The following is a 26,956-nucleotide window of genomic DNA, read 5'->3' as shown; positions in this document are numbered from 1 at the left end:
GCCATGTATGGTGCACAGCTGTCCAACATACCCCTGTGTAGGGAAGCCACATGGTGTGACTGTGTGCATACATACACACACACACATTACTATCACAGCTAGGTCACCTCCAGACATGCACGCACCACCTCTGCACAGCCCATTCTTATAACACCCGCCCAAACACACGCACATGATGTCAACCATATGGCCCAGCCTAGGCCTCTGGCAAACCCCCGCAACGTCTTGTGAATATGATGATACCTGTGCCACATCCCTGTCATCCATACCACCAATGCAGGGACGTGCTAATATAGTTCTGATGCACAGGGTGACTTAAGCACTGTTTAGTTATGTAATGCTGTGTAAGGTGCTGTCAGCTTGCAATTGTAATGGGTACACTTCAAAGTGTGTGTACCTTTTCAGCCATGATGCACTACTGGTGTTAGTAACACTGACTGAATGTAGTCTCAAATGATGTATTCTGTTTGTGTTCTAGGTGTCAGCAGGAGGTGGCCCTGCAGAAATTGGCAACAAGGGGTATAGCAGAGTGGAACACATTGATCGTGTCAGAGCTGAGGTACAGGCTATATATATACACATTTACCAGGTCTGTGTAACAGTTATTGCATGTGCCACAGGGCTTATAGAGCTGATGGGTGGATACAGGTAGGTCCATGATGGTTAACATCAGCAGGGCTTATGAAGTGTGTTTAGTGGGTGGAACATACATGAGATTAGTAAAACCCACACCCCCAGAAGATATTGTATTGAACAAATACACCGAGGATACTGTTCCCACACACACACACAGTCTCTCTCACACACACAGACACACACACACACACACACACACACACACACACACACACACACACACACACACACACACACACACACACACACACACACACACACACACACACACACACACACACACACACACACACACACACACACATGCACACACACACACACACACACACACACATACACACACACACACAATCACAATTGCCAGTATTGTGTTTGGAACCCCTACCCATCTAGTTAAGTGTTATGCAGTTATTGCAGGTGGCACTGAACTAATAGTGTGATGACTATTCCCAGGTACCTGCAAACTGAATAACATCATGTACCCTTGTGAAGTATGGCAATGGGGTGTGTACTGGTTGTGGGGGACTCATTAGACTGTCGCCTATGAGTCTACAGACTCAAAAAAAACCTGCTATACATACCAATGCACACACAATTGCTAGTACTGACATTAGAAACCCTGCTTATCATGTTATTCATTCTATACTGTTATAAAACTGCTGCGTGTGGTATGGGGCTTATAGAGCTGAAGAGCATCCACAAATACCTCTATGGTGGATGCGAACAGCGGCCTTTGTAAAGTGGACCTTGGGGCATGTACTGGGAGTACCATGGCCTAAAATTGTAAACCATGGCCACTCAACAGATATAGTATTCACTCAAACACACACACACGCAGGATACTGTTCTTACACAAATGCACACACATTTGCCAGCATTGAGATTAGAACCCCTACCTATCTAGTTAATGCTACTACAGGGCTTTGCATTTAGAGAGTTCCAAGGTAATTTCAAGGTGAAGAACATCACCTGGCCTTGTAAAGTATGGCAATGGGTAGTTTACTGGGTGAGAGTAGACCCAAAATACTCAAACCTACAGTTATACACATTTACACACACAAATACACTCATGCACACATTTGCCAGGACTGAGATAAGCAGCCCTGCTTATCTTGTTAGTCAGTCCATACTGTTACATAGTTCCTGCATGCAGCACAGGGCTTATTGGGCTGAAGAGTGTCAACAGATAACTCTATGGTTGATGAAGACAGCAGGCCTTGTAAAGTGCACCTTGGGATCTGTACTGGAAGTACCAAGGCCTACCCCACAATGGATATAGTTCTCCATTAGATACATACACAAGATATGGTTCACACACACACACACACACACACACACACACACACACACACACACACACACACACACACACACACACACACACTTGCCAGGACTGAGATTAAAACTCCTACCTATCTAGTTATTGGTACTACAGTGGTATTCATTCATCGCATGTGCCACAAAGCTTATAGTGTGCAAAGTGTCCTACAGTTCGTCTAAGGTGAACATCACCAGACCTTGTAAGGTATGGCAATGGTAGGTGTGTTGGGTGAGAAAGACCTCAAACTACTTTCAACTACATGTTTACACACTCACAAACACTTTTATATACACTAATGCACACAACTACATTTGCCAGTACTGAGAGCCATAGCTTCATAGCTTCATAGGTGTGTACTACATGAATGGCCATGGAGGCTTTACAAGCCTAGCCCATGGGAATACCCTGCCATCATGCCACCGGACGATAGTCCCCAGTGTGTCTAATGAGTATAGCCACTGGAGTGATCCCTGGGGGGCGGATTTCCATTCACCATCCACTCATCCAGATTATTCTTGAAGAGGGCCAGTGAGGTGCTCTGCTTGACATGTATGTGAAGTCAGTTCCATAGTGTGGCCAGTCTCTGGGTTGTGAACCTGTCCCTCCAGCATGTTCTGTTGATTGGGGAAATGGGGTTGGGGTCTCTGGGGCATGTGGTGTGGACAGATTGATTTCTTTAGATGTTGCATTTCTGACAGAGTTGGGTCAGACATGGCTGTGTAAGTCAGGCAGAGATTGCCTCTAAGTAGTCAATATGAGACAGAGAATAGTTGGAGTTATTGGAGTCTGTCCATATAGGGCAGGTTTTTAAGGCCTAGGATTCTTCTTGTGAGGTATATTTGCAGCCTCTGCTGTTGTTGCATGTGTCCATGGGGTATATGCCAAATGGGCATTTGTACTCATTGATTGGCCTAATGAGGGAAGAGTGCAGGGAGACAATGACCTCTTACTTTCTGGATGCAACACCCTTAGTTGAGAGATGTGACACATAGGAGTTTTTTAACACAGTGGCACTGTGGTGGTCAACAGAGAGTTCACTGTCAACCTGTGTTCTCAGTTCTCTTATAACAATGTCAGTGTTCAGTGAACTATCATCAATGTAGTAATTCATGGGAACCATGTTGTTCACAAAGGGGATGGTGGCACATGTTCTGGCATTGTGCTAAAGTCCAGGGTTCTGACACCTGTCACAGGTCTCAGTGAAGCCTTTGTGCAGGATGTCAACATCATGTGGGGAGGTCATAATAGCACCCACCTTGCAGTCAACTGTGAACATTGTCAGCCAGAGTTCCTTCGTGTTGGGCTGGAGATCTCAAACGCAAGGGGACCCAGGACCAAACTATATGGGACTCCACTCATGACTGGTCGGCAGTCTGACATGGAGTTCGCTGCTTTCACATTGTAGGTTCCATCTGTGAGCCAGTTTGAAAGCCACCTAGTGATATAGGGGTTGAAGCCTAGCTGAGTGTGTTTGTCCATGATTCCTGAGTGGGGAATGGTATGCAAGGATTAGAAGGGCCACCTATCTTGTTATGTATTCCATGTTGTTACATAATTATTGCAAATGGTACTGAGCTTATTGGGCTGCAGAGTGTCTACAGCTACCTCTACAGTGGATGACAACAGTGGGCCTTGTAAAGTGGACATTGGGAAGTGTACTGTGTGGGGGGCAGCAAAAAAAAATCATGAAACCCACTCCCAATTAATATGGTTCTCACACACACACACACACTTGCCAGAACTGAGATTAGAATCTCTACCTATCTAGTTAGTACTACTACAATGTTATGCATTTCTCACATGAAAAATGAAGCTTATAGGGTGAAGGCTGTCCCAAGGTACTTCTAAGGTGAGGAACATCACCGGCCCTTGTAAAATATGGCAATGTGTGATGTAATGGGTGAGACAGGGCCATGTGTGATGTAATGGATGAGAGAGGCCACAAAACACTTTCACCTATACATATACACACTTAAACACACACACTTTCCAGAACTGAGGTCAGAAACCCTACCTAACTAGCTATTTGTACTATAGTTTTACACAATTATCGCACACATCACAGAGCTTATAGGGGTGAGGGCTGCCCAAAGGTACTTCTAAGGTGAATGATATCAGCAGGACTGCTAAAGTAGAACAATGGAAAGTGTACTGGGTATGAACAGGCTCAAAATCTTTAATCTACAAACACACCATTTACATTTGCCAGGACTGAGATTAGAACCCCTACCTTACTAGTTGTTTGTATTATGGTGTTACACAATTATCACATTCGCCACAGAGCTTATAGGGCTGAGGGGCTGCAAAAAGGTACTTCTAAGGTGACAGACATCAGCAGGGCCAGTAAAGTAGGGCAAAGGGAAGTGTACTGGGTGTGAACAGGCTCAAAATATTTAACCTGCAAGCACACATAACTTTTACATTTACCAGGACTGAGATTAGACCCCATACTTAACTAGCTATTTGTACTGTAGTGTTACACAATTAATACACATGCCATAGCACTTATAGGTTTGAGTGCTGCCCAAAGGTACTATTAAGGTGACTGACATCAACAGGACTGCTAAAGTAGGGCAATGGGAAGTGTACTAGGTGTGAACAGGCTCAAACTCTTTAACCTACACATACACACACAACTTTTACATTTGCCAGGACTGAGATTAGAACCCTTACCTAAATAGTTATTTGTACTATAGCGTTATGCAGTTATCACACACATCACAGAGCTTACAGGGCAGATGTCAGTCCATGCCATGTCTGGCCCAGCTCTGTTAGAAATGCTACATCTAAAGAAATCATAATCCCTTCACAGCACACAGTCTAGAGACCTCAGCCTCATTACCACAATCAACAGAAAGTGATAGAGTGACAGATTCATAACCCAGAGACTGCCCATGGTATGGAATAGACTTCCCATCCATGTCAAACAGAGCATCTCACTCGCCCTCTTCAGTAGAAATCTTGATGAGTGGATGGGAAATAGAAAATTCACCCTGGGGATCACTCCAGAGGCTCTACTTGACAGAGGCACTGGAAACTAAGGTCAGGTGGCATGATGACAGGGTAATCCCATGAGCTAGGCTTGTAAAGGCCCCAGAGCCATTAGCCTACTACACACCTATGAATGTAAGAGTAATTCTACAGTGAATGACATCAGCAGATCTTGTGAAGTAGGGCAATGGGAGGTGTACTGGATGGGAATGGGCTAAAACATTTATTTCTAAACTCCCCAGGGCAATGAGAGGTGAACTGGGTGGGAATGGACTAAAACACTTATTTCTACACACACCTCTCCCCACCACACCACAGAGCATATAGGGGCAGAGGCCAGTCAAATAGTACTTCTACAGTGAATGACATCAGCAGATCTTGTGAAGTAGGGCAATGGGTGTTGTACTGGGTGGGAATGGACTATAACTCTTATTTCTACACCCCCCAGGGCAATGAGAGGTGTACTGGGTAGGAATGGACTACACTTATTTCTACACATACCTCCCCCTGGTGGAAATGGACAAAAACACTTATTTCTACACCGCTCAAGGCAATGGGAGGTGTACTGGGTTGGAATGGACTAAAACACTTATTTCTACACCCCCCGGGCAATGGGAGGTGTACTGGGTGGGAATGGACTAAAACACTTATTTCTACACACACACCTCTGGTTGGGAATGGACTAAAACACTTATATCTACACACTCCCCAGGGCAATGGGAGGTGTACTGAGTACTGAGTGGGAATAGACTAAAACACTTATTCTACACACACCTCCCCTCCACACACACACACCCACACACACACCCACACACACCCACACACACCCACACACACACACACACACACACACACACACACACACACACACACACACACACACACACTCATGTCCCCCCACATACAACCACTGTTACATATGCCAGGACTGTGATAAGAACCATTACCTATCTAGTTGTTTGTCTGACAGTTTTACGCAGTTAGCACATGCACTATGGAGCTTACAGAACTGAAGTCAGTCCAAAGGTACTTCTAAAGTGAATGACACTAGCAGATGTTGTAAAGTAGGCCAATGGGAAGTATACTGGGTGGGTATGGTATCATAATTCTTAGACCTACACATAAACATATAAACATACACACACACACACACACACACACACACACACACACACACACACACACACACACACACACACACACACACACACACACACAGGTAGGTGATCTGATATTCCAGCCCCACCTCAGTACCATCAGACAATGAACCTCATCTTCATGCTGGCACATGCCAGTGTTTAGAACTGGTATGCAGCTGTCTGCAGTAGGACATCACTCTATACCATCCAGGGTATCCCTGTGTATGACTCACGCTGTGTGCGTCTCCCTGTGTGTCTCACTCTATCACTATCTGCCCCTCTTTTCCCCATGTCTATGTGTGTGTATGCTTGACATATTGTAATATGTTGCCCATATATATGCGTGTACCACACAAAACAGATGTAGATTTGCAAAATATGTGCCACCTACAGCTGGCTGTGGGTGATCCTGTCTGATGTGTGAGTGTGTGTGGAGACAGTTAGGTTTACATAGCTGTGTGTATGCAAAGACATTTGCGCAATACAGAAATATATAGTCCAATGTGGTTTCAGACATGGGCTTCACTTCTCTAAGTGTAGGAGCATGTTCAGTATGACCTTCTGTAGTAAGCTTGGGAATGGGAATCCATCCCAGGGATAGTTGCACTCCAGTCCAGGGTGTTGTGTGCTACAGCCATACCCTGCAACCTGTTAGTGCAAGATATCTCGTGATAGGCTTCCAGTGTGGGGAAAGAATGGGCCAAACATGGGGGGGGGGGCTGTAACTATTGCTGTTATCAATGTATGAGTTGCGTGAGTGACAGGGTTTGTTTTAGCCAACATTTTCTGACATGTAATGTCATGAAACTGCAGAAATTATTGTCATTACTTACTGACAGATATAATTGGATCATCACGGTTATTTACTAGAGAAATGCAAGATGGATGATACACAGACCTATATTATGAGGTTAAGGCTAGACATTCCTGAACAATCCAGCCAGTTTGGAGGTGTGGCTACAGCCAGTTGACTGATGAAGGTGTGTAAAAGGTCCAACACTTTGGTGATATGCTGCCTGGGGATCTCCTGGTTGTGCAGTATTCTTCTTACCTGACAGATCATATCCTGGTGTGGCCATACCTGTCAACTGTACTGATTCTCACAGATTACCCAGATGTATGCCTCATATATACTGTTAGTTTTCCTTAACATTGTGGTTTTCTAGCACATTTGCTGTAAATCAGTCAGAGTTGCAGTCAGGGAATACTGACAGAACATTAGAGTTACAGACTTCACACCCTTGATGACATTCATGCTACTATACACCTCCTCTGTTATTCTATCAACTGACTAACATTATGAGAGCAATATTTCAAATGTGTCCCTATAGTTGGGCCTTTATCTCACCATTATGTATAGCTTTGCCCAGATTTCTTCCTCTATGAGGTTGAGAGGTATGCTACTAGCATTTAGTGGCATGGCCTTAAATTTGCGTTTTGTTGACTGTGTTATGTTGGTAGTATGGACCCTATGACATTCCCTACAAAGGCACTATGGGTGAGGCATGGGCCTTTGCCAGAGGCCTCTAGGCCATGTAAGACTGCTGCAGGCCATCTGTGGTGAGGCAGTCGGTTCTGTCACTCATACGTTCCCAGGTTGCCAGGCAGTGGATCCACCTGGGGTGAAAATGGTAAGTGACAGAACACACTGCTGTGCAACTAGGCACCATACCTCTCTACATATGTGAGCCAGACATCTTGACAAAGCCATGAGTCATTGGGTGACAAGGGCCTAAATATACAGACTATTGTAACTACTGGCCTTACAAACCTGGAAGGGTGATACAATAACAGATTTTGCATTAGCATGCAGTTTCTACAGGCTATGAGGTCTGAGACACTACAATCCATCAATATTTTCTGACTTTAGACTTTTGTGGTTTGCCAGTGATTTGCCTGACAACCACTATTTCAGAATAAAGACATCGTAGATATGATGCAAACCTGTATACATTCTCCAAAAGGTCTGCACAGTTGTGAAGTATGGTAGCCACTATGTAGGTTACTCCATATGTGTGGCCCCCTGTACATGACCTGTTCAGCTTCCCAGCAGTAATGGATATTGACATCTAGACAGTGTGCACAACTCCCACTGTAGGTGTAGGTGACATGCAATATAGTTGGCACTGCATTTCATGGAACATGGCCTTGTCTACCACAGTACTGTACCTAGGCAGTAAGACACAACAGCCATGAGAATTTGCTGGCCACATCCTGACAAGTATTCCCCACACATATGCATAGCTCATTGACCCCTGCATAAACTGGACATGCAACAAGTTATCATATTGAGTGGGACAGCCCTGGCGATGTGTGCTCTGCTGCTATTACTGTACAAGCTTACATATTACTGCATTTCTATGTGAATATGGGAGTAGGGACACACACCTGTCAACAGTACACATTTGTACAGACTGTGCTGGTATTGGCTTAACATTTTGGTTCCATGTAACATAGTATTGAGCCCTGACTTGGAAAATAGAGGCATATCACTAGAGACCATAGATTAGATTGTAATGCCATAAAACTGAGTTTCACACTTGTTACCCTTCTGAGAATCTTACTGCAAGGTCTGCTGTGATATTACTGGGTAAGTCTGTAGGGAGGTATTTCATCATTGTTGCCATTTGTGTGCCTTTGCCAGGCATTCCTTTATGGTTTTCTATGGCTGACTTGCTGTGTGAGTATGGGAGTGAGTATGGGATCCCCACAGTGACATCTGTGCATGTGATCTATGACCCCCCCTTAGTTGGCCCCCACATATACTGCAGTGGGTTTTGTCACCTTAAATGATACTGCATATTGTGGGGAAGCCAGTATTGTGTAGACATTTTCTGGTGCCCCACATAGTTGTCAGTTGTCTGCTGCTATCCCAGTAGGCCACCCCATTCCCTTGCATGCATGCAGCATTACTATAGATATGCTACCAAAACATACTAATCCATGCAATTATTGTTAAGAAGACTGACTTACCTTGTGTCTGCGGCAGTTGTGAGGGTGGTTGGTGCTTCAGGGCTGCCTATATTGGATGCACACAGTACACTGCCTATACATGGTAAGTTACAGGTAATGTGATGTGTGTGTCAACCATTTTACTGTGTGTGCGAGTCAGAGAGAGGTGTCAGTCCCTGGGTCCCTACAGTGTCAGTGTGTGTGCTATGCATTGCCTCTTTGCCAAGGGCTGGGTATACTGGGCATGCCTCCATCTGCATACTGGAGCAGGCTTAGGCCCTCCTCTTTTGAGTCCCTCTGTGGGGACCTTGGCAATAGTGGTGGCTGAGTAGCCCTTCCCTGTTCCTGCTGCAGCTGTTTCTGCAGGATCATATTGTGTAGCATGACACATACTATGAATATGTCTGCACATGTGGCTGGAGAGTACTGCAAGACTGCACCAGATATGTCAAGACAGCGGAACCGTGACTTTGAGCACCCCAAACACAAGCTCTATAATTATCCTGGTTTGTGCGTGTGCCTCATTATGGCATTCGTGTGTGGGTGTGTGGGCATTTCTGTTGGTTGTCGTCATCCATGGCTCCACTGCATAGCCAGCATCCCCCACCAGATGGCCATACAGGATGTCCCCACTGGCAAATGCCTGGTACAGCTGTGACAAATGCCAGATGTGGGAGTCGTGATAGCTTCCAGGGCTGCCAGCACACACGTTCATGATAAGCCCTGGGCATAGGTTCATAGGTTCATAGGTTGGTACTAGGCTATCAGCCCTAGGGCCTATACAAGCCTAGCCATAACAATTCCCTGGCTATTTCTCCCCACATTATTTACTTTCCTGGGCCCCTGTCTAGCAGGGCGACTGACGTGATCCCTGGGGTGAATTTCCTTTCTCCCATCCAATCGTCAAGGTTCCTCTTGAAGAGGTCCAAAGAGGCACTCTGCTTGACATGTATGGGCAATCTATTCCAGAGTCTGGGGAGTCTCTGGGTCAGGAACCTATCCCTCCAACATGTTTTGTTTATTGTGATGACAAGGTTTAGATCCCTGGAGCGTGTAGCTCTGAGGGATTGGGATTTCTTTAAGTGTAGCATGTCCAACAGCTCTGGGTTTGACATGGCCTTGTATGTTAAGCAGAGATCGCCTCTGAGTAGATGATATGCGTCAGAGTATAGCTGGAGTTTTTTAAGACGGTCAGTGTAGGGCATCTGCTTTAGGCCTGTAATTCTTTTAGTGAGGTATTTCTGAGGCCTTTCCAGTTGTTGCAGATGTCTTGAGAGGTACATACCAAATGGGGCATTGTATTCTATAATGGGTCTAATGAGGGATGAGTACAGTGGGACAATGACCTCCTTTTTTCTGGATGAAAAGTCCTTCGTGATGAGGTGTGTCACATAGAAGGATTTCCTGACTGTTGTGGCAATGTGGTTATCGAAGGTGAGACCATTGTCCACCTGTGCCCCTAAGTCTCTTATCACACTTTCTGTGTTTAGTGTACTGCCACCTATATGGTAATTCATGGATACATGTTTTTTCCCAAAGGGGATAACAATACATTTCTTGGCATTGAGCTTGAGCCCATGGCTCTGGCACCAAGCATCTGTTTCTGTAAGGCCCTTTTGTAGAGTATCCACATCATTTGGGGATTCAATAATGGCTCCCAGTTTGCAGTCATCTGCAAACTTTGTTAGCCAGAGTCCCTTAGTGTTGACCTGTACTTCAGAGAAGTAGATGCCAAACAAGAGCGGCCCCAGGACTGAACCCTGAGGTACTCCACTTGTCACTTGTCTGGAGATGGATTTGGAGTCGGCTACTTTTACAGTGTGGGTTCTATCAGTAAGCCATTTAGCAACCCATTGGGTGACATAGGGATTAAGCCCAACTTAGTAAGTTTATCTATGATTCCAGAGTGGGGGGTGGTGTCAAAGGCCTTGGCAAGGTCTAGATAGGCTGTGTGGACCACCTTACCCTTGTCCATGGCTCTGGAGACTGATTCAAAGAAGTCAATCAGGTTCAGGAGACAAGGTCGGCCCTTCACAAACCCAAACTGGGTGGGGTCCAGTGTTTAAAGGTTGCCAATGTCTTTGTTTATAAGTTCCATGATAATATGCTCCATGGCCTTGCAGATAAGGCTTGTCAGACTGATGGGACAGTAGTTTCCGGAATCCAAGGTGGATCCCCCCTTGTGGATTGGGATAACTGTAGCTCTGCGCCACTCAGTGGGCACGAAACCTGAGGTGAGGCTATGATTAAACATGACACTTAGGTGAGGTGCCAGTTCATATTGTAGTTCATGTAGTACACAGCCCAGGATGTCATCTGGTCCCATGGATGCTGTATTCTTGGCTTTAGAGAGTGAGTTTTGTACCTGTGTGGCCATTATTACTGGAATTTGGCAATCTTCCGGTATTGAGATGGGCCATTTAGGGGGTGAGAGTGGGGTGAAGTTGGCACTGAATCGATCTGCCAGGATATTGGCAATATCCTTCGGATCAGTATATTTAATGCCATTCTGTTTTAGCTCAGAGCAGATCTGAGCATTGCCATTTAGATTCTTGACATAATTATAGAATGCTTTGTGGTTGTCTTTGGAATCTTTGGCAATTTTATTTTCGTAACTAGCTTTGGAGGATTTTATGAGGCATCTCAGTTTCTTACTGAGGCTAGTAAGGGAGTTTTTTGCATCCTGGGATTTTCCTCTTTTCTGCAATAGTTTCTTCCTTTTGTTGTACAGTTTGTTTATGGCAGGGGACCACCAGATTGGCTTCCTTTTTTTGGAAGAGAGCATTTTGGTTCTATTTGGGATGGCACGATTCATGCATGAGTGGATGTGCTCGTACAGTGCCATAGTGTAGGATTCAGCAGTTGAACTTTCAGTTCCCGTCTGCATGGGTGTCATGAAGTTTGTCACTTCTGACTTGAGTAGCATGAAGTTGGCTTTGGAGAAGTTTTTTATGGTGGTTTCTTTACTGGGGGGTGGGATGTGGATGTTGAGGGTGATTAGCTTATGGTCAGACCTGACTAACAAGGGGGTGACCATAGGTATGGAGCATTGATTTCCCATGTTGGTAATGACCAGGTCTAGGATATTGGAGCCCCTGGTGGGACTATGGATTAGTTGATCCAGGGCATTGGAATTTATGAATTCCAAGAACCGTTGCGCAAAGGTGTTGGGACATGAGTAGTTTTCCCAGTTAATGGCAGGGTAGTTAAAATCACCCAGTATTAGGGTGTTTGGTTCTATCTTAATATTTTCCAGTATGTTTAGAAAGGTGTAGTGAGAATCTTGGGGTATGGTGAGGGATCTGTAGCAAGCTACAATTTGGATTGCAGTCTTACCTAGTATTAGTTGCACTTGGAGAATTTCAGACACATTGTGTTGGCCAACTAGCCTGGTGGTGTGAATATCCTTGGTGAATATTGACACTCCTCCACCTTTAGTGTTTCGGTCCTGGTTTGGTGGCCGAAAAGTGTGGTAAGAGTTGCAGCCTGGTATTGCAGGGGTGCTCTCTGGAGCCTTGAACCAGGTCTCAGTTACTGCACAGATATTGACGTTCTCCATTTTTAGGAGTGCCTCGAGAGAGTGCATTTTGAGGTTTAGACTTCTAGCATTGAGAAGCATTACCTTCAGATTTTGCATGCTTGTACCTGTTATGGTGGTGGTTTTGTCCTTTGAAGTTTGCCTAAAAAAGGCACTATAGGGGTGGCAAGAGCCTTAGCCAGTAACCTGAATCCCAGGGGCGACAGGTGCAGACCATCTCTGGCAAAGCATCGTGGTCTGTCAATCATGTCATCCCAGGCAGACAGATACTGGATCCCCTTTGAATGACACCATAAGCTTAGCCAATTGTTGAAGTCAATCATTTTATCCTTATATTGTGGTATAATTCTGGGCGAAGGCAGGATGCTACTCAGGGCTAGGGTCATACCTGCCTGGGCCACATGATCCGAGAGCTCTTCCATGTCTCTTTTCATGTAGTCCAGGGAGGTATGTCTCAAGTCATTCACTCCAACATGGACAATGACAGAGTCATATTTGTACTTGTTGTGGAGTGACTTGAGTGCATGCGTTATGTGGCGGATCCTGGCACCCGACAGGCAGCTGACTGTAATTTTCTTCTTATTCAACCTGGTGAGAGGGACATCAGTATGCCAGACTATAGAGTCACCTTTGACTAAAGTGTTAGGTACATTGTCTTGCCTTAGGGGCTGTTGCTGGGTGGCACACTGGTGTTGTGAACTATGTGACACATTGGTTGTGATTGGTGTTTGTTTGCATTTCAGCTTTCGAGGTCTTTGTTGCTTGGGCAGGTTACAGTTAAGGGCCTCTGCATATGTGGATTTAGTGTTGCTATATGTGGGTGTTGGTGGTGCGGGTTTAGAAGGGCTATGTGTTGCTTGAGGTGTAGTGTGGGTGTTAACCTTCTCCTCTTGACTGTTTAGCACAATCTTGGGTGGAGAGAGCTTTGCTTCCATTTTGGCTATGTAAGTGCATCTCTCACAGGTTGTAGTGTTGGGTGGTAGGAGGAGAGGGTTGTCTGTGTACATGAGGCAATTGCTGCATTGCCCCAGTATGCCCTGATTCACCAGGTGGACAGGAGAAATCACAGGAAGCTGACCCTTGGACATGCCTGGTTTGGGGCTTTTTTTTCTTTGTAAAGTATAGGAGCTGTTTCCTTAGCAAGGTACTTTGCAATTATAGGCTGTTTAGTGACTACTATTAATTTCTCCTTGTTAACAAGGAGAGTTCAGTGTTTGTATGAGTTTAAGGCTTCCTAGTGCTTTCCAGCAGGTATTAGAGAAAGTGCTAGTCACAGGGATGCTTAAAGGTAAGATTGAAAAGAATGCACTCTGCAGTGTGCACTAGAGAAGTTAGATGTGAAAGTAGGTAACTTGAGTTTTACCTGTTTAAAAAGTTAAGGTTTAGTTGAGAGTTACTATTTTTAAAACAGCAAGATGGACTGAAAGGGGTGGTCACTTTTGTATTTTGGTACTATGAAATACTGTAGGATGGCCAATAAATTTAAATAATTGAAGGGGTGGGATTTCAAAAGTGATGATTTTGTGATTACTCACATAAGCCAGTGAAAGTAGAGAGAAATGAGATATATGGTCAGATTAATATAAGAGGCGGGCAACTAGAAAGACAGTGGTATTTAACAAGACAACTTAAACAGGTGGGAGGGCGGGAAAAAATTCTGCCTGACTCAGAACAGAGAGAGCTGTGGTCTCTTTTGAAGTTTTAATATGCTGTTAAAACAGAATGCAAGCAAAACACAAGGTAAAGAAAACAAATTACAGTATTCAAAATATAAAAAGGCAATACAGTAATACAAAAAATAACAGCAAACTAACCTTTCCTTCACAGCAAAGTGTAGCAGAGTCTGGATGAGCCTTTCTGGCATTGCACACAACCTGGCAATTGATGGAGGGGAATCCCTTGTGGTTTATGTAGACCCTATTGTGTTCACCAGGTGGTGCTTAGATGTGGATGTGAGTGCAGTCTATCACACCCAGTACCTCTGCATATTCTGCTACATGGTGGAAGAGGTGCATATTGCTGGTCCTCTCCTCACGGTGTTGAGGAAGTAAATGTGCTCACAGGTATGTGGTAAGATGGCATCCAGGAACTGGTAGAGTAGCCTGGATGCGAATGCCTGTGAGACCCCCATGATGTCCCCAGTAGATCTTTGGAAAGTACCTGTAGCTAGTATTCTTAAGGCTACACATACCTCGGTATCCACTGGGATGGGTTCCCCTCTGCTGGCTCTGGGTCTGAATTGAGGCCAGCACAACTTGATGATTTGCTGCAGTATGTCTCTGTCCACCCTGTAGCACTCTACTATCTCCAGATCATGTAGCCGCTGATAAGCTATTCTGGGTCTGAACACTCTTCTCCTCCTCCTCGGTCTGTGGTGGTTGTCAGCATTATCCTCCTCACCACCCTCAGCCTCTAGCACATACTGATGAATCAAAGCAATGGCAGACCCTAACATTTTTCTGTTTAAAATTCCCCCGCAAGTGTACACCAACAGTGCAGAGTTTGTGGGAAAAAACAAACGGCAAGGTGTTTCCATAGTTAATACTGTTGTGCTGCAGATGCTGCCTGTATGATTGGCTGCCTATGATACATTCCACTTGCTAGCTATGTAATTTTTACTTGATTGCTTTTATTCTGCTATTTTCCTTTTTTTTCCCTTTTTTCCCTTCCCATTTCCTCCCCCTTTAAGCCCTGAGGTGCGCCACACAAACCCAGTGCCAAAATTTAAACAGTCCTGCTATTTCCATTTTTTTGTTTGTTTTAGACCAAGTGCATGCCACACAAACCTGTTTAGCTAATGTAAACACTGAGAAATGGCCTTCCCTGGATGCGAACACACTCTTCATTTCATGGAATACGTCAATACAGCCTCCACCATTGCTTAGCTGTGCTTAGCTAAGCTTATCTGGGAGCCATGGAGGTCCAATGTGCTTACATTAAGCATGACATACCCCCTTTTCGTGTCTGCTGCTCCTCCTGCTTATACCACTGCCTTATAGCACCTACACGGTTAGGTGCAGTTTGGTACTTAGAAACTTTTTGTGATTCAGTAAAATTCACTCATTTGCATTCCCCACAGTCTTAATCACTAGTTACTGCACTAATCTAGAGCCTTTCCCCTTAGCAACCACTGTTCCCTGGTATTGTTTTGATTCTGCATGCCATAGACTATAATGGCAAAATGCAGATTTCATTTAAAAATGCCTTTTCAACATTTTTTTTTTATATATTTTCAGCACAATCCTATTTGCACGCCTCTGCCCTATGCTTAAACAGCTGAGAACGAGCAAAAAAAAAAAAACTTTTATTTTTAAAAAAATTAAACACTTTTCCATACCAATGGCCATATATTTGGGCATTGGCATGCCTAAAGATTATAATACAGGCTTTTATTTGAACTGCCATGCCCCCGTTTTGTTTTTTTGCAGAAATGTATTTGGCTAGTAGCCGAATACATTTCTGCAACTAAAACTATTCTTGCATGGATGCCTGTCTGCTTGCTGAATCACTAATTCACTTCATTTGCATGGCTTTCACCAGCAAATGAGGTATTTAGCATTATGCAGTGGTGTCCGTGCAGGAATAGTGTAGGCAGGCTCGTGCATGTCAGAACAGTAGTTTACTGGCTCGTTCGGCGGCCATATTCCATGCAGGAATAGCTACACTGTTTCTGCACAGCAATTTGTGTTCATTGAGTCCCACAGTATAAGGTGTCTGCATTTACTTTAACAGCATGTCAGATGGATTTCAAAGACCCAAGTAATTGTGTTTGATGGGAATGTAACAGAGAAATACAAATTTATAGATTCTATGGTAAGAGGAATGGTTATGTGAAGGGAGGATTTCCATTAGTGAAGCAAGTTTTTTTGTCAAAGAAAATCCAGATGTTAGTAAAATATTTGGTTTGCCCAAAGTACATAAAAACTTGGAATATCCCCCCTTAAGGCCAATTGTGGCAAGTGGAGGATGCAAAACAGAGGCGATGACTATTTATATAGGCAAGAAATTGCAAAAGGTAGTGAAAGCTGGAGATACATATATTAGAGATACTTTTGCTTTTGTTAACTGTGTGAAAAGAATAGAAGTGGAGCAAGGTGATTATTTGGTGACTGTGGATGTTAATTCCTTATACACTGTTATACCTAACGACATAGGGATGGACTATGTTAGAATGGAACTTGTTGATTCCCGATGTTATACTAAGGAAGAAATTTCTATTATTATAGAAGTATTAGATATTGTTTTATCTTATAATTTATTTTTTTGAATTTAATGGCACATATTATCAACAAATAAATGGCGTGGCTATGGTTGCAGCAATGTTCCCTAGCTACGCCAGTCTTTTTATGAATACATGGGAAAAGTTATATATTAAAATTAATAAATATTTCAACTATGTGTTATACTATGGTCAGTTTATTGAGAACCTTTTTTTTTTTATTTGGAGGGGTGAAATTAATGTACTTCACTGTTTTTTTAATGAGACTAACAACGCATGTGATTATTTAAGTTTTACTTGGAACTATGACTGCAAAAGTATATGTTTGTTGGATGTAGAAGTTTACAAACAAGGTAACAAACTTAGTACTAAGATTTATAAGAAAAACACAAGGTGCAGGGTTCGAGTCTCACAAGAGATAATTGGCTAGGATTAAAATGGCTTGCAAGGGCAGTTAGCCTAGTACTAATCTATGAACCTACTAATCTATGAACCTATGAACCTATGAAGTGTTTAGAATAATGCATACCTCAGATATGATAGTATGCACCCTGGTTATGCAAAAAATAATATTGTGAAAGGACAGTTATGGAGAGTGAGCGACTTAACAGATTGTAATGTAAAATTTCAGGAAGAAAGTAAAATGTTATGTGAAAAGTTTATAGTTAGGGGCTACCCAAAAGAAATTGTGTCAGAGAAATTAATTGAAACAACTAGAAATAGAGGAAGTGTTAATAATTACAACAATACAGAAAATAGTGCCCCCTTGGAATGAATAATCAGAGAAATAAATAAGAATTAGGCAGAGTAGTGCCGTATTCTATAGATGGGGTTGAGATTAAAAGACTATTTAAGAATAATTGGAAGATTATGGGTAGTTTTCCTGAAATTAATAAAATAGTGGGAGAAGAACCTATTTTTGTAAATAAAAAAGGAAAAACATTTAAAAGTATTTTTCAAGATAAAATTAAATATATTAATGAAACAAAAGAAGTGGTGGTTAGATGTGGTGCAGCAGTTAGCATTGCCACCTCACAGCAAGAGATTCTCCGGTTCGATCTTCGGCTGGGGTGCCTTATGTGCAGAGTCTGCATGTTCTCCCTGTAGTCGCGTGAGTTTCCTCCAGGTGCTCCGGTTTCCTCCCACATCCCAAAGACATGCTGTAGGTGGATTGGACACTCTAAATTGGCCTTAGGTGTGAGTGTGTGCATGCGTATGCCTTCTGTGGAATGTTGGGCGCTGGGCTGGCAACTCGACACCGTAAAACTCCACTGCCAATCATGAGGGGACAGGTAATCCACTGTTGCGACCCTTAACCGGGAAAAAGCCGAAAGAAGAAGAAGAAGAAGTAGGTTCATATACAAAGGGCACACAGAAATAAATATTAATAATGTTAAATTACATATATTAAGTGAAAATATTTGCAAAATGAAGTTTGTTGTATATTTATCAGTGTGTTCACAATGTTCTTCTTTCTATATAGGTATGACAACCAGGGAACTATATAAAAGAATTAGGGAACATTCATATGCAGTACAGAAAAAAGAATCTACAAATGCATGGGGTAGGCATTATAAGAACACAGATTGCTTAGGCAGTCCTAAATTTATGGTATTAGACAAAGTCCCTAATTTTACTAATAAGCTTACAGTTGAAAATGAGTTAAAATGGAAGGAATATTGTTGGATTTTGAAATTAAATTCTAGTCATCCCCCTGAACTTAATGACAAAGATAATTGTAAGGTATACCTTAAAAGAAGAAGTTTAACACATTAAATATGTTTATTATAAAGTGGGGGAGTTAAATATACTATTTTATTAGACTAGTATATATTTAATTATATGTGTTTTATAAAAATAATTGTTTGTGCCATTTTTTCAGATGTTGCTTTTAAAGTTGTAAGAAATGTGCAATGAATTGAAATGAGTGTTGGTTGCTTAATTAATTATTAAGTTGTGAGTTGCTTAAATATTAGTAGGGTAAATTAATTTGTTATTCAGTCTGAGGAAGTCTTTTCAAGACGAAAGCGCTTACTGAATAAGCAAATTGTGTTTTCTGGTGAATAAAGGCTGTTCAGTAAAGGTACTTTAAGTGATTCTTGTTTACACACTGTTTGCTGTTCTCAGTTTTTGTGTTATACCCCCTTTTTATGTCTACTGCTCCTCCTGCTTACACCACTGCCTTATAGCACCTACATGGTTAGGTGCAGTTTGGTACTTAGAAACTTTTTGTGATTCAGTAAAATTTCCTCATTTGCTTTTCCCACTGCCTTAATCCCTAGTTACTGCACTAATCTAGAGCCTTTCCCCCACTGTTCCCTGGTATTGTTTTGATTCTGCATGCCATAGACTATAATGGCAAAATGCAGATTTTACTTAAAAATGCCTTTTCAACATTTTTTTATATTTTCGGCACAATCCTGTTTGCACACCTCTGCCTATGCTTAAACGGCCGAGAATGGGCAAAAAAAAAAAAAAAACTTTTATTTTTAAAAAAATGAAATACTTTTCCATGCTAATGGCCATATGTTTGGCCATTGGCATGCCTAAAGATTATAATACATCCTTTTATTTGAGCTGTCATGCCTCCATTTTGTTTTTTGCAGAAATGTATTTGGCTAGTAGCTGAATACATTTCTGCAACTAAAGCTATTCCTGCATGGATGCCTGCCTACTTGCTGAATCACTAATTCACCTCATTTGCATGGTTTTCACCAGCAAATGAGGTATTTAGCATTATGCAGTGGTGTCCATGCAGGAATAGTGTAGGCAGGCCCGTGCATGTCAGAACAGTAGTTTACTGGCTCGCTCGGCGGCCATATTCCATGCAGGAACGGCTACACTGTTCATGCACAGAGATTTCTGTTTATTGAGTCCCACAGTATAAGGTGTCTGCATTTACTTTAACAGCATGTCAGATGAATTTCAAAGACCCAAACAATTGTGTTTGATGGGAATGTAACAGAGAATTGGAGTGTATTTGAACATGAATATATTTTCAAAGCAGCTCCACATTCTGAGCATTTATACTTCTCAATTTAGCTGTCTCAGAGGCCATTGAATGAATATTTTTTTTGTATATGCACCTGCTGTTTATGTGGGAGAAGGAGCAAACCACCATATTATTGCTCAAGCAGGAATGAGGGAAGATCCAGAATGTTTAAAATTTAATTTCAGGGCACTGTGTAACCATCAAATATAACAATCGAAAGGTATAAATTTAACACAAGAACTCAAAAACATGGTGAAACTATTGAAGCATATTTTACTGATCTATGGAATAAAGCAAAACTATAAATTTGGGGACTGCAAGATGATTTAATAAAAGACCACCTTGTGTGTGATATAAATAATGATACAGTGAGGAAAATCCTACTGCATGATAGTGAATTAACACTAAGCAAAGCTACTGAAGTTTGACAGTTATATACAAATATGCTTGCTGTAGCTGCTGCTGCAAAAGTCAACAATGTGCAGCAGACTTTTAAGACAACAAAGCCTTTTAAGTGTAAACAGAAAAAGCTTCACCACATTAACTCCCATTGTTAATTGTCGCAATTGTGGGGGCAGTCATGAATCCAAACAAGAAAATGTTTAGCTTATGGTCGACAGTGTCACAAATGCAAAAAGTAGAATCATTTCAAACAATTTTGTAAATCAGCACTAGCCTATAGTAAGATTAATCCAAAGCAGGCAGTGAATCAAACTGAGACTGAGACAAGCTTGAATGGCAGTGATGAATCCTTTTATGATGACGGTGTTTCTGTGTTTGGTAACAATTAACACAGAAAATTCATGCGTGTCAGCAAAGAGTGAAATATTTTGTACTGTACAAATTAATTGGAAACCAACAGAGCTTAAAGTGGACACCAGATCCAAATGCAATGTCATGTTAGTAAAAGCTTATGCAAAAGTAAAAGTTGGAGAGTATTCTGACACCATGAGGTTTACAAAATTAGTTGCCTATGGTGGTGAAGAAATTCAGAAGGATGGCACTGTAGTCCTTTCTTGCCATTTTGCAGGCAACAGCTATGATTTGCAATTTTACGTAGTTCGTAAAGATGAACAGTCATTACTAGGCCTCAAAGACTGCCTATGTATGGGTTTGATTTCACTCATTAAAGTAGTTCATTATTTAAATATAAATGAAAATGGTAGTTTTTTACAACATATTTTCAATGAGTAACTTGATTTTTTCACAGATAAACTTGGCAAGCTTCCAGTAACATATTCCATGAAGCTGAACTATGAGGTAAACCCAGTTGTTTAACCAGCATGTAAGATTCCATTAGCAATGCAGAGTAAAGTTAAAGCAGAATTAGACAGAATGGTAAATTTTGGTATTGTCACTCTTGTATCAAAACCTACTGAAGGGGTATCATCTATATCAGTAGCCCATAAGAAAAGCTCAGATGATATTTGAATATGTATAGATCCTCATTACTTGAATATAGCTCTTAAATGTCCTTATCACCCAAAGCATATAGTAGAGGAGGTAGTAGTATTAATGCCAAATTCCTCTGTTTTACTCAGTTCTAGATTCTAAGAACTACTTTTGGCAAATTTCGTTGGATCATAAATCATCTTTATTATTGACTTTTAGCACACCATTTGGGAGATATAGATTTTTGAGAATGCCATTAGGGATCAGTTCTGACAACAAAGCATTCCAACATGCCATGGAACAAATATTTACTGGATATCCTTGTGCCATTATAGTTGATGACATTATTGTCAGAGGAAATGAAGAAAAAGAACATAGAAAATTCAGGAAAGTTCTAGATCATGCATGTGAGGTCAGCCTCAAGATGAATCCTTTGAAATGTCAATTCAGATGGAAATAAGTTGCCTATGTTGGTCATATGTTTACAAATTCAGGCCTGCCACCTGATCCATCAAAGGTAACAGCATTCAATGAAATGCCAGTTTTAGAGAATGTTACATCTTTACAACATTTCCTGGGTATGATTAACTATTTAGGAAAGTTCATTCCTAACCTTAGTGAGCTTTCTGCACCATTACGTGAGCTCACAGTCAAAGATATAAAATAGTCTTGGTATGAACAGCATCAAGAAGCGTTAGATACTTTGAAAAAAAGAATTTCCAGTCCGCCTACACTGAGATACTATGATGTTCATAATCCTATGACTCTTACTTCTGATGCTTTGCAATATGGTCTTGGTACAGCACGTCTTTAGTAAGATATTTCAGTTCCATATGCATCTCGTACTTTGACTCCAACAGAAATGCACCATGCACAAATAGAAAATGAGCTTCTTGCAGTTGTGTTTGCATGTTCCAAATTCAATGACTATATATACTGAAAACAAATTCAGATTGAAACAGATCATCAGCCATTGGTAATTATTTTGAACAAACCAGTACATACTGTTCCAGCAAGATTGAAATGTATGATGTTAAAACTGCAAAAATATAACTTCAGTATTGTCTGCAACAAAGGTGAGCACATGTACTCGCAAATGCCTTGTCTCGAGCACCCAGAAAGAAGTTGGAGAACATGAAAATGAGACAAGAGATTCTGAAGTTATGGAAGACAAATACATTTCATCATCACAACTTGATGAGTTAAGAAGCCATACTACTGAAGACCTAGTTTTTCAAAAACTGAGTAACGTTATTAACCAAGGATGGCCAACATGTCAGGCAAGTTTGCCACTTGAACTTCAGCAGTATTTCCCATGCAGAAATAAACTCATTATGAAAGGTCTGAAAGTGGTAGTTCCTAAATCATTGCAAAAGGAATATATAACAATCCTGCACAGAGGTCACCCACACATTGAATCAACTAAACGTAGGGCAAGAGGTATTGTGTTTTGGCCTTCAACGTCCAAAAATATTGAAACAGAGACACTTTCCTGTTCAGTGTGGAACAGTAATCCCTAAATTACATGGTCCACAGTTGCTGTAGACATTTTCGAATGGAATGGTCAACACTATCTAGTACTAGTTGACATACTCTGGTTGGTTTTGAAGTTGACTTACTTTGCAACTTGTCATCTGTCACAGTGATTATGAATCTAAACAGACATTTCTCAGTTTATGGAAATCCGCATAAAGTCATATCAGATAATGGTGCACAATTTGCTAGTCAACGTTTTAAAGAATTTGCTAGATCTTGGGATTTCATTCATGTAACCAGTAGTCCAGAATATCCACAAGCTAATGGTTTAAGTAAGCGTGCAGTTCGTAATGCAAAACATTTAATGGAAAAGTCCAAAAGGGAAAGAATTGATGTATTTCTTAATTTACTGAATATTCTAAAAATTCCTCGTGACCAGACGCTTGGTTCACCTGATCGAGGACTGATGTTGAGACAAACATGAACAACTCTTCCGATCAATAAATGGCTTTTAGTGCCAATCTTAAAGAGCAATGAGGTAGCTAAGGCTGAACTATTGAAAAAATGCCATTCACAAAAGATATAATATGACAAAACTAGTAAACCTCTTTGACCATTGTTGCAAGGTGAAGTTGTCCAAACACAGACTTTGAAAAGTCATGATCATGTGAGAATCATAAAAGACATTTGTGTTGAACCAGGGTCATACATAATTTAATCAGAAGGTGTAGACTGCAGAAGAAATCACCAACACATTTTGCCTGCCCCAGAGCCGAAGCCACAACAGACTGTGTGTACTAATGATTCCAGTTCCTTGAGTAAGTCACTAACTGATCAAGTTCCAGAAAATGGACAGTCTTGTTCATATAATTCTAATATATCAAATGATGTTTCTGTATCAAATAAATTTCTTGAGACATGTCCTGTTTCCATTTCTACTCAAAATGTATATGTGACAAGGGCAGGAAGAGTCTGCAAACCTAATCCTAAATACATACAGCAAATTGCATTTGTAGCCAGATAGACAATGTTGAATTGTCTAATTCTTGAATGTGTTTCAAGAAATATCAATGCAGACTTGTGCATGTATTTTAATAGCCACAAAGTAAAGAGGGAGGATGTAGAACAGTGTGCCATGCTTTGTTTTCTGTACCTTATCAGTCACTGTAGTTTAAGAAACTTCCCAGGTCCATAGGTGACATTAAGTTAACTGTATTGAGCATGTGTTAGATGTAAGATGTGGAATGTGCATGCAGAAACAGCTATGTCGGATGTACAATAAACCATCTGTTAAACTGCCATTATGTCTGCACTCTTCGTTTAACAATGAGTAAGCAAATCTAGAGACTATTTTGAGCACAGCTAATGACTTCACATAACAGGCATACCCTGTCTAATGCCACACAATATCTGGGACAAAGAAGTAAGGGCTCTATTAGCTGATGTTAATATCTCATCCAATGAGCTAGCTGGTAAGATAGGATACATAGAACCTGCACAGTGACATCACCAGTCTGCAAACTGGTCAATACAGTATCATGCTTACACACAGGAACTTGAATGGCATCTGGCTGCCAAGACAAATCCCGTGGTGATCTAAACACCATGGAAGCAAATCTGATGGAAACAGAGTATTGATTCTAAAAACACTGACCAGGTTCTAAGATGAGCTGACAAGAAGATAATGATCATCCATAACCTATACAGATATTTCTGTGAATGATTATAATTGTAGATGTACAAATCCATCTTGGTCTCTGTAGTAAAAGTCCACATTGACCATTGACTGGGATGGGGTATGTATGCTCTTCATTTTTTCTTTTATTTGAGGAAAGGACTAGCTTGTTTGGATTAAGATATGCTTAATTACTGACATGAAAGCTGAGTAGGTGTGACTTTATGAAATAATGACAACCATATCCTTTTTCTGCAGCTTCTGGGGGCCAGATGTAGAGATAGCTGTAGCAGCAATTTGGCACTTACATACTGGAATGTCATATGAGTTGGTAGCTACTTTCATTGAGTATACCCAATCTGTAATGCATTTCTTGAACTTAATGAGATTGCAACTATATATTGGCATTGTCTGACATAAGCTTATAATGTAATTTTATTTACCAGAAAAAAATACATCTGTAATATCACAGCAGGAGTTGGCAGTGTAAATTATGTTTTTTTCTACCTTGCAGAATGTTCTCTGTCTCTATCATTCATTCTCAAATGAGGAATAGCCAACTTCTTGACTGACCCTGCTGGTAGCCACTAATAGCTGAAGAGTAAACAAGACAAAGGGGAGAAACACAAAAAGGTTACCATTCTTATCACACACACACATATTCACTCATACCTGTGAACAATTTAGACACCCCAGTCCAACCATTGCATGTTTTTGGAAGGTAGGAGAAAACTGGAGCACCCAGAGAAAACTCAAGTGAGAGGATATGTACACTCAGCAGATAGGATGAACTTTTTAAGTTCTTTTTTTTTCTGAATATCTGGTTATATATTTAACCCCACAATGCTGCTGGCAGCCATTTCTTTTTAAAAAATGACTGGTAGCTAATGCTTTTAAAATCCTGTAGGCATTTGGGTAACTCTGATCAGGACATGAGTCCAGATTTCTACACTATAAAGACAGATGTAAAAGCTGCATGCATGCTTTACTATGGGTACACATATTACTAGATGCCTGTAGCAGACTTGAGCCTTGGCTTTGAAAAACATGTCTTTACCTTTTATGATACCAAATGCTCACAATATAGTCATATTTGCTGATGTTTTGTCAATCCACTGTTAATGCTTCATGGGGAGGAATAACTTAATTTGTTAGTTTGATGATAGCTTGTCACTAAAGCTTCTGGAGTCTTATGAACAACGTCTTTGTAAACAAATTGTAATGATATTATATAGAACACTACTTGCAAATGAATTGTTCTAAAGTATTAATTGCAGTTGTTACATCAAAGATAGCATTAATTATTGCATGGCTACTTAGAAAGACTGTTCAGATTTTGTAATTCTATCTAACCTTCCCCACCATTCTCAGGGATATTCTGAATGAGTGGAGAATTGGGCTGCAATTTGACAGACATTATTGATTTCAGATAGATTTAAGTAGTTTACTGAGAAAGATGAAAGTGAAAAAAAAACAACATCAAATATTTAATGAGCCAATGGTTACGTTGAGGCAGAAACAGATGAGAATACATAATAAGACTATAGAGAGAGAGATATATATGTAAAGGAAAAGAAGCTGAAAGTGATGGTTATTTCTAGATAGACCCAAAAAGAAAGAGTAAGAGAAAGACTAAATCGAAGCAATTAAATTTACTATAATAGAAAGCTGCTATACCTAGTGATTACTGATAGACAGAGAACATGAGAAACAAAGGAAACTGGGGAGCATGCAAGTAGGTACCATAGCTGAAGGGTGCCGGAAAGGGACTTAAGTCATTCATTAGGAAATGTCTTTTGTGGCAGTGTTATTTATTATAACATGCATTATACTTTATCTCTGCTGGACAGAGGGCTCACTAAATAAAGTAGCACACAAATGCAGTCTTTTTGTCTTGCTGCCTGTTCATAGTGCACTGCATTTCAATTAGGGCAGTTAATGTTTTAGCATGAAAGACATTAATCAAGCTAGAATATTTTGCAGTAGCTTTCTGTATACTTGACATTATTAAAACATTACTTGCTTTTCTAATTTTTTATGCAGACAAGGCTAATCCTAATTCTTTTATTAGATATGAGGCTTTACTCTATATGGGGAAGTTAAGGTAAATTCCCCAGATACTTTTCCATTTCATTTTAAGAAATAGTTTTGTATGCACTGGACTCAGAGAGAAATTTTATTATCAAGTTCCCTCACATTTTAAAGGATATTAAGGCTTTGCTAAATAATCACCAAGCTCCTGATACATAGTGTAACCATGGTTAATAATCCACTTTTTCTCTGGTTCTTTAATTTCAAGAAATGTTGCTAGTCACAGTCACTGTTGGTACATTAGAATACACTTCAGGTAGTCATTTTTCACACCTGAGCACATCTGACATTGTTTCACATCAGCATATAATGAGCACAGCATAAAAGCTAACAGACTGGTCAAAATTGACAAAAATTCCTACACACAAAGTAACATGCATTTATTCATGGAAAAGATCTGCACCACAACCTATGGAAAAAGCAGAGAAATTATATTTTGTCAGGTTACACTTAAGCTACTTTCCATGTTTTCACTTTGTTGACTTAGTTCACACAAAAGTAAATATTATTTTTTTATACAGCTTTAATAGCATT

The sequence above is a fragment of the Protopterus annectens genome, chromosome 3.part0 (assembly GCF_019279795.1).
Source record: "Protopterus annectens isolate FY-2018-M chromosome 3.part0, PAN1.0, whole genome shotgun sequence".
Lineage (NCBI taxonomy): Eukaryota > Metazoa > Chordata > Ceratodontiformes > Protopteridae > Protopterus > Protopterus annectens.
Note: the sequence above shows the minus strand (reverse complement) of the source record.